The 6,910-nt window shown below is 38.8% G+C and overlaps 1 long non-coding RNA gene across 1 annotated transcript; it reads right to left on the reverse strand.

Moving 5' to 3' along the window:
* Window positions 1–1,141: 1,141 nt before the first annotated feature.
* Window positions 1,142–2,521, reverse strand: LOC103691735 (uncharacterized). The gene is made up of 2 exons (XR_591402.4): window positions 2,373–2,521; window positions 1,142–1,638 (listed from the first exon to the last, which is right to left on the reverse strand). It is a non-coding gene; the product is annotated as an uncharacterized LOC103691735 (long non-coding RNA).
* Between the last annotated feature and the right edge of the window lie 4,389 nt (window positions 2,522–6,910).

Raw genomic sequence — 6,910 nt, forward strand, 5'->3', positions numbered from 1 at the left:
TAAAATATCCCCTTACTTTATGGGTGATTAGTTTACTGTGAAGGGTTTAAGTATTGAAGAATATCACCTGAAAAATCCAAGTGCAAATTGGTACCTCTCCTGTTACAATGTTTGAAACACTGGCGTGATTGCTTGTTTAGTTGTTGCTCATAAACCTTCCTAGCATTAGCGTGTACACACCCACATACGCACATGCACACACGTACACATACCTCACATTCAAAAGACTTCAAGGATGCTAGTATATCTTTTAGTGCTATCTTGGCATCAGTGCATTATCCTGAGGCACTGGTGGCTGCTAATAATCTTCCTTGGTATTGATAAAAGATACTGAACTATTTTAATTTGAGTTTTTGAATGTTGAGTGTTACCTTATACGTGCTTTTAGTAAAATCATGAGACCAGACTTTTTCTTTTAACAAAGAGAGGAACATTTGTTCATCTGCCCACTTAAAATTACCAACTACTAAACTTAAAATAAAAATGGGTATCAAGGTAGATCTCAGATTGTTTGATGGAGCTCAAGTATACTCTGTAATAGAAGAATCTGCAAAATAAGCCACAGCATCTTCAGGAAATGTCAATTTCCCTTTGTTGCCCCAAAAGAGCACCTGTCTGAGCCTGTGAAAGCAGCACAACTCACATTGAAAACTCACTGCAGCCGCACTGCACTTCTCAGCCACCGTCATCATGAAAGGCCTCCAGGTGACCAGCTCTCGGCCTCTTTCAGGCGGGAAATTGTTCAGGTCCTTTTGACAGATTTAGAAACAGAGAACCAATAAATCCATCTGCAACCTCGGAGACTTTATCTGTCAGTTGCAGACTGACGGGCCTTTGTTTTGCTTTGCCTTGCTTTGCATTATCCTGAGGCACTGATGGCTGCTAATAATTGGGACATAGAAATAATCAAAGACGAGGCACAAACAGCATCACATATGAGAAGACCCGATCAGACGCCCCAAGCATCATTGTTCTCATCTCCAGGAACCTGCATCCGTTTATACAATACGTTGCTTTCAAATACACCTGTCAGAAACTATCAGAACAAATTGATGCTACTTAGTATTCAGATGGTCACTTGCCCCACCAAAGGGGAACGCACACGACAGAGTAAAACAGCAAATACCTAGCAAAGGTAACGTCGTTTTAACACGTTTATTTAGCAGAATTCTATTATTGCACATGAACGACCTATAAAATTCTGAATAACCGTGGGTGAGATCAAGTTGGAAGTGACTTTATTTATATTCCAGAAATAGAGAATTCTATCGTGATTACAGATGCACTGCCTTTCCAGATATAATCATGAAACAAAACAAAAACAAACAAACAAACAAGCAAGCAAAACAGTTGGAAGAGGAAGGAAGGAAGTGGGGAAAGAAAAACGGGGCTTTCTTAAGTTCTTCACCATGACACATAGGCTATCAGATGACTTTCCCAGCTCTTTCTTCACCCTCTCACTGACGTTATACAGACATTGCATCCCATGCTTGCATTTTGAATACTGTATTCATCACATTGATGATCTGAAACATGAGAAGCACTTGATTATCTTTTGATTTAAAGGCTATATAGCTGCAAAACTTCGTGTTTAATTCTTGACAATTCTTCGGCATCTCAGGTTTCTTCTTTAAAACTCTGAAAAACAATAGTGAGGTTTATCAATTAATTTTATGTCGGCTGGCAATATAAACTTTCCATTTAAATCAACGCCTAAGCACAGTAGCCTGTCTATCTTTGAATTTTTCCTTTGTTGTGGCAGATTTTTAATGCATTAGCTGATCCCATTGCTACAATTAAATAAAGGAGAAATCTCCACCAGCATGATCTCCCTTTTCCTTAGCAACAATGACAATGGGTACAGGACCCAGGGAATCCCCCTTGCCTTGTTTTAAGATTTCTCACTTGGAGTCATTTCAGTAGAAATGAACAGAATAAGGAAAGTTAGGTATGACCAGGTTCTTCTCTGAAGTGCATTTGGAGACAGGCCACATTATGTCACATGTCACAGTATGTCTCAACACAATGCCCATGTCTCTACAGAACAGCCTGTCCAGGCTTTAGGTTTTCAAATCGGAGTGAGTCAAAGGATGTTTGGAGCAACCGTCTGTGGACCCTCTACATGACAGACTGCAGAATGCCACAGCACACTGTCCCAGTCTGCAGCGGGTAATGAGGAAGTTACAATTCCTTACTGGAACCACACTCAAAGCTACAGCTTTACTGCTCTGTGAATAAAGTTCTTACAAAGTTCTGCAAGCCAAGGGATCATACATTGAACAAAATCTAGCATCTCTGCCAAGATTAAGTAGTTCTTCACTTTCCCTACAGCTGAAGCAGTAGATTTTCCAGAATTTCTGCAGAAGCCTTACCGTCTTCCTGTCTCATTGGTCAGTGTTGAGTCAGATACCCCTCATTGTCCCAGCAACCACAGGGAAGGTAGATTGGCCATGATTTACCCAGTTCAGAGCACTCATTTGGGAACACATCAACCCCAACAAACAGTAAAAGTAGATACTGAAAGAAAACCATAACAGAAGACAAACACTGAGTCAGGACAAGAGCAAACAGAATCATTTGATCTTGAAAATCTATCATCTCTCTGAAGTCTTTTTGAAAGGTTTATAAATTATTCTATTTTTTGAGTCAACTTTCCTTTGCATCTTTGAACAATGCTCCATAAATATGAGTTAAATTTAACATTCTCTTACCAACTTCTAATCATTCTTTCACATCCTAGTTGCTAGGCAGCACTTCGAACTGCGGCCCTTTTCTGATTTCGCACTTTATGCCACAACCTGCTAGTCCATGTCTGATCTCCTTGAAGCCTTGCTCATTAATATTTAGAATAAAAGCATCACTAGTTAAGATAGCCCTTTTCCAGGCCCATGCTGTCCTTGATTAATCAGGAAGTGAAATGTAGTAAAGCTATTTGCCTTGGGTCAATGAATTGTAAATTTGAGAAATGTGTTTCCTCAAATGCTTCTTTTTCTGGTTTTCGTCCCCTTAGTTACTGGCAATGGTTGTAGGCAGAGATCACTCACAACTCTACCTGTAATGTTGTTGGTCATGAACAGAAATTCATAAACTGTATCGAGGGTTGCCTCACGAGTTCCATGAGTTAAGATTGTTCTTTTATCATTAAAGATCTCTTTGTGAACTTTCACACTTAAATCTTTTTTAAAAGACAATTTTTCTCTATATATTTTTTTGCATGTCTGTCCATGTGCATGTGAGGATGGGTACCTAAAAAGACCAAATGAGAATATTGTATTCCCATGAGCTGTAGGCACTGGCAGTTGTGAGCTTTCCAGTATGGAAACTGGAAACTTTAACTGATATCTTCACCTTGCCACTGTAGTACTTTAAAAGCACAGATCTTTACAAAAATGATGCAATTTCTTATAAGACAAATGACTAAAACAAGCACATGATTTCTTAAGCTCGGTTTCCACTGGTTATCAACAGCAGCATTGTCCTTTGTAGGTCCTCACAGAGTTTCATGGGGCAGTAAGATAGGAGTTATCCAGGGCTAGGGTCTCATTGGAGACTGCATTGTCCTGTAGACTCACATACCCATGGGGAGGAGAACTAGATCAGTGAGGCTGTAAGATTCACAGAGGCATCTTCTTCAATGGCAGGAAAAATTCACATTGTCACATAATCCCCACCCATAAAATTTGCCTTTTATATTAAACACAACTGCTAATGGGAAAGCCAACACACCTTGTCTATTCTCTTAACCACAATCAGTGAGATGAGGAGGGTGTGCACAACAGAGGAAGGGAATGTGGATTCTATAGCTTAGCACAAAAGGCAGCCCACATTTCCATTCTGTTTTCAGTCTTTATGTTAGACATTCGGGATATCTGCTCCTAGAGCACTGAGTTTAGAAGTCATATATGTAAAGAAATTAAGTAAAGACAATGTGTGTACATAACAACAACCAAGGTGCAAAAAAGCTCAGCAGAACATATTAAGTCATTATGGGAAAGAAAGGAAACAGATTATAAATTCTGGAATGACTATATGTTTAAAATTAGAAGCTTTAAAAACAAACAAAATTTAAGGGAATAGAAAAATAAAATTTAGGAAGTAGTCAACATCATGGGGATATACAGAAACAAATAAGATTTAAGGAAATTTTGGCAATTTCTCACATTATAATTTGCTTGAGGGCAGAAAATAAAAAAGGGAAAGTGGAAAAATCTTATGTGAAGAATACTAAATATCATGCTATAACTGTGAACTGAAGAAATTCGAGAGTTTTAGGGATAGGGATCACTAAAAAAAAAGATGTTCTGATAGAGCACAATATCCAGGTCATCCATGAAGGAAGAAGGAGTACCCAGAGCAGTATCAAATGGGGGGTGGGGAGGAGAATCATGATAAATTGAGGGTACAAATGGCAATTATCTGTATGACAACTAGAACTATTGGAAGAGTCAAGATAAGCTTTTCCTCTTAAAAGTAGGTCCTCAGTGTTTACAAGAAGTTAGAAGAAGAAAAGGAGACATTTACCAGATTAGGTTTGGGAAAGAATGATTCATTTCTATTAGGAAATATGACCTTGAGGTTCTGGTGAAATAAATAACAAACAATTCAGTGGATAGTCTTATTTATAAAAGAACATACACACACACACACACACACACACACACACACACACACACACACGCTGAGGCATAGGAGAATACTCACAGATCCAGATCTTAGAGTCAGGAGCTTGCAAATATAAGCTAACCACATCATCATGCCCAGGAAGGATCCATGAAATAGCAAGTATGATAAGGCAGTAATTGAATGAAATGAGAAAGAAGAAACCAGATGCTTCGAAGCTATTAAAAGGCAATGGTCTACTAACAAGGGAAAGTAAGACAGAACAGGGTTAGGAGAGGCACACAGGAATGTCTCTAGCTCTATTTAAGACTACAGTAGAGTAAGATGAAGACCAGAAGTTCTTGGTCATTAGGTATGGTAATTGGGTCATTGAGTACCTTTATTAAAGTAATTTAATAGAGCATGGGAGAAAGAGCACCACTTGAGTTTGTCTGAGCTATAACAGGAAGTGACAAAACAGAGATAAACCCCGACTCTTCCTCAAGAAACCCCCTCAAAGACTACAAAGTTTAAATTGTAGATGACGTAGCAATTTTAAGAAAAGTAAAAGATTTTCTTGGAATGCATACGTTTTATCCAATGAGTCTATAGAGAGAGACAGTAACATATTAAAATAATAGTTTATGTAAAAGATCAAAGGAGGAAAGAATGAGAACCAGAAACAAAGGCAACATGATGGTTTGATCTGGGACCACAAGAACATCTCTACCTAAGACCGAATGAAAGAATGTTAGTTACGAATCTGCTTGGATGGAATTCTACACGGATGACTAGATGTAGTTAATTTTAATTAAAATTAAAGGAATATCATGGGTAGCCTCAGACTAATACTTGACTAGATAGGTTCTAAAGTAAATCACAGAGAACTATAGAGAAAAATACGATGATTCACTAAAGACTCTGGTGTCCATCATAACTAACGTCTTATACCTGTGAACAAAACAAAAGCACACATGAAGTTGTTAAACCACAGCAGATCAGTTGGACTCCAGGTAGCTTTCGAGGCTACAAACTTGAAATGACTCCCGTTGCAAGGCGTATGTTTTTCTCCAATTGCACGCTGTCCTATTGACTTGGGAGTAAAGCTGGAGTTCACCTGACTGATGGTTTCAATTCCTATCAAAGACTGAAGTTGTTAGCAGCTTAGATGCTAGTATTTAAGATTCCAGTTTTGATGTTTAGATACAAAAAGCGTCAAGTTGAGCACTACCTCCTTTGAACAATCTTTTTATTTTTCTTTTTTTGGATTTTTTTATTTACATTTCTTTCAATTCTTTCTATTATATGTACCTGGGATCCATTTCATGCTCCAAACATACCATAAACATTCAGAAAGCCTGAATTTTCCTACAATCTCCCATATTGGTTTCTTCATAAATCTCTTCCTAGGCAATCTCCCTCTTACTTCCATTGGGAAACTCCAGGACTCAGTTTGGCAGAGACCAAAGAATTGTTGGAAGTCAAAGCCAGCTTGGTATACATAGCAAATCTAGAAAATCTTATCAGAAGATTTTATATTAAAATACAAACGATAAGTTAATTAACTTAAATAGTATCCACGTTTTAAAAGTAAGTGACACCATATTCAAAGATAATATTGAAATTTGGCTAATTCATAACTCACTTTTGAATTCTTGACATTGGTTAGGATTCTCTCTTCCCTTGATATCAGAGATGTAGGAGAGAATTTTTACACTAAGATTGGGAGAGTGTGGGTTTTTCCTTGTAGAAAAGCACTTTCAGCCTCCCTCTCATACCTATGTCTGACTCTCGCAAAGGCCTGAGTCTACCTTTGTACTGCCTCAGCGTCTTTTCTTTTTTTCTTTTTTTTTTTTATTAACTTGAGTGTTTCTTATATACATTTCGAGTGTTATTCCCTTTCCCGGTTTCCGGGCAAACATCCCCCTTCCCCCCTCCCCTTTCTTATAGGTGTTCCCCTCCCCATCCTCCCCCCATTGCCGCCCTTCCCCCAACAATCACGTTCACTGGGGGTTCAGTCTTAGCAGGACCCAGGACTTCCCCTTCCACTGGTGCTCTTACTAGGATATTCATTGCTACCTATGGGGTCAGAGTCCAGGGTCAGTCCATGTATAGTCTTTAGGTAGTGGCTTAGTCCCTGGAAGCTCTGGTTGCTTGGCATTGTTGTACATATCGGGTCTCTAGCCCCTTCAAGCTCTTCCAGTTCTCAGCGTCTTTTCTAATGCAATTTACAAGGAGAGAGGAACTGAGCTTGAGCTGTGTAAAGAGTTGCCCGAGGAGCCAGGTCCTCAACCACTTCAGAAAAGTTGCA

The sequence above is a fragment of the Rattus norvegicus genome, chromosome 2 (genome assembly GCF_036323735.1).
Source record: "Rattus norvegicus strain BN/NHsdMcwi chromosome 2, GRCr8, whole genome shotgun sequence".
Lineage (NCBI taxonomy): Eukaryota > Metazoa > Chordata > Mammalia > Rodentia > Muridae > Rattus > Rattus norvegicus.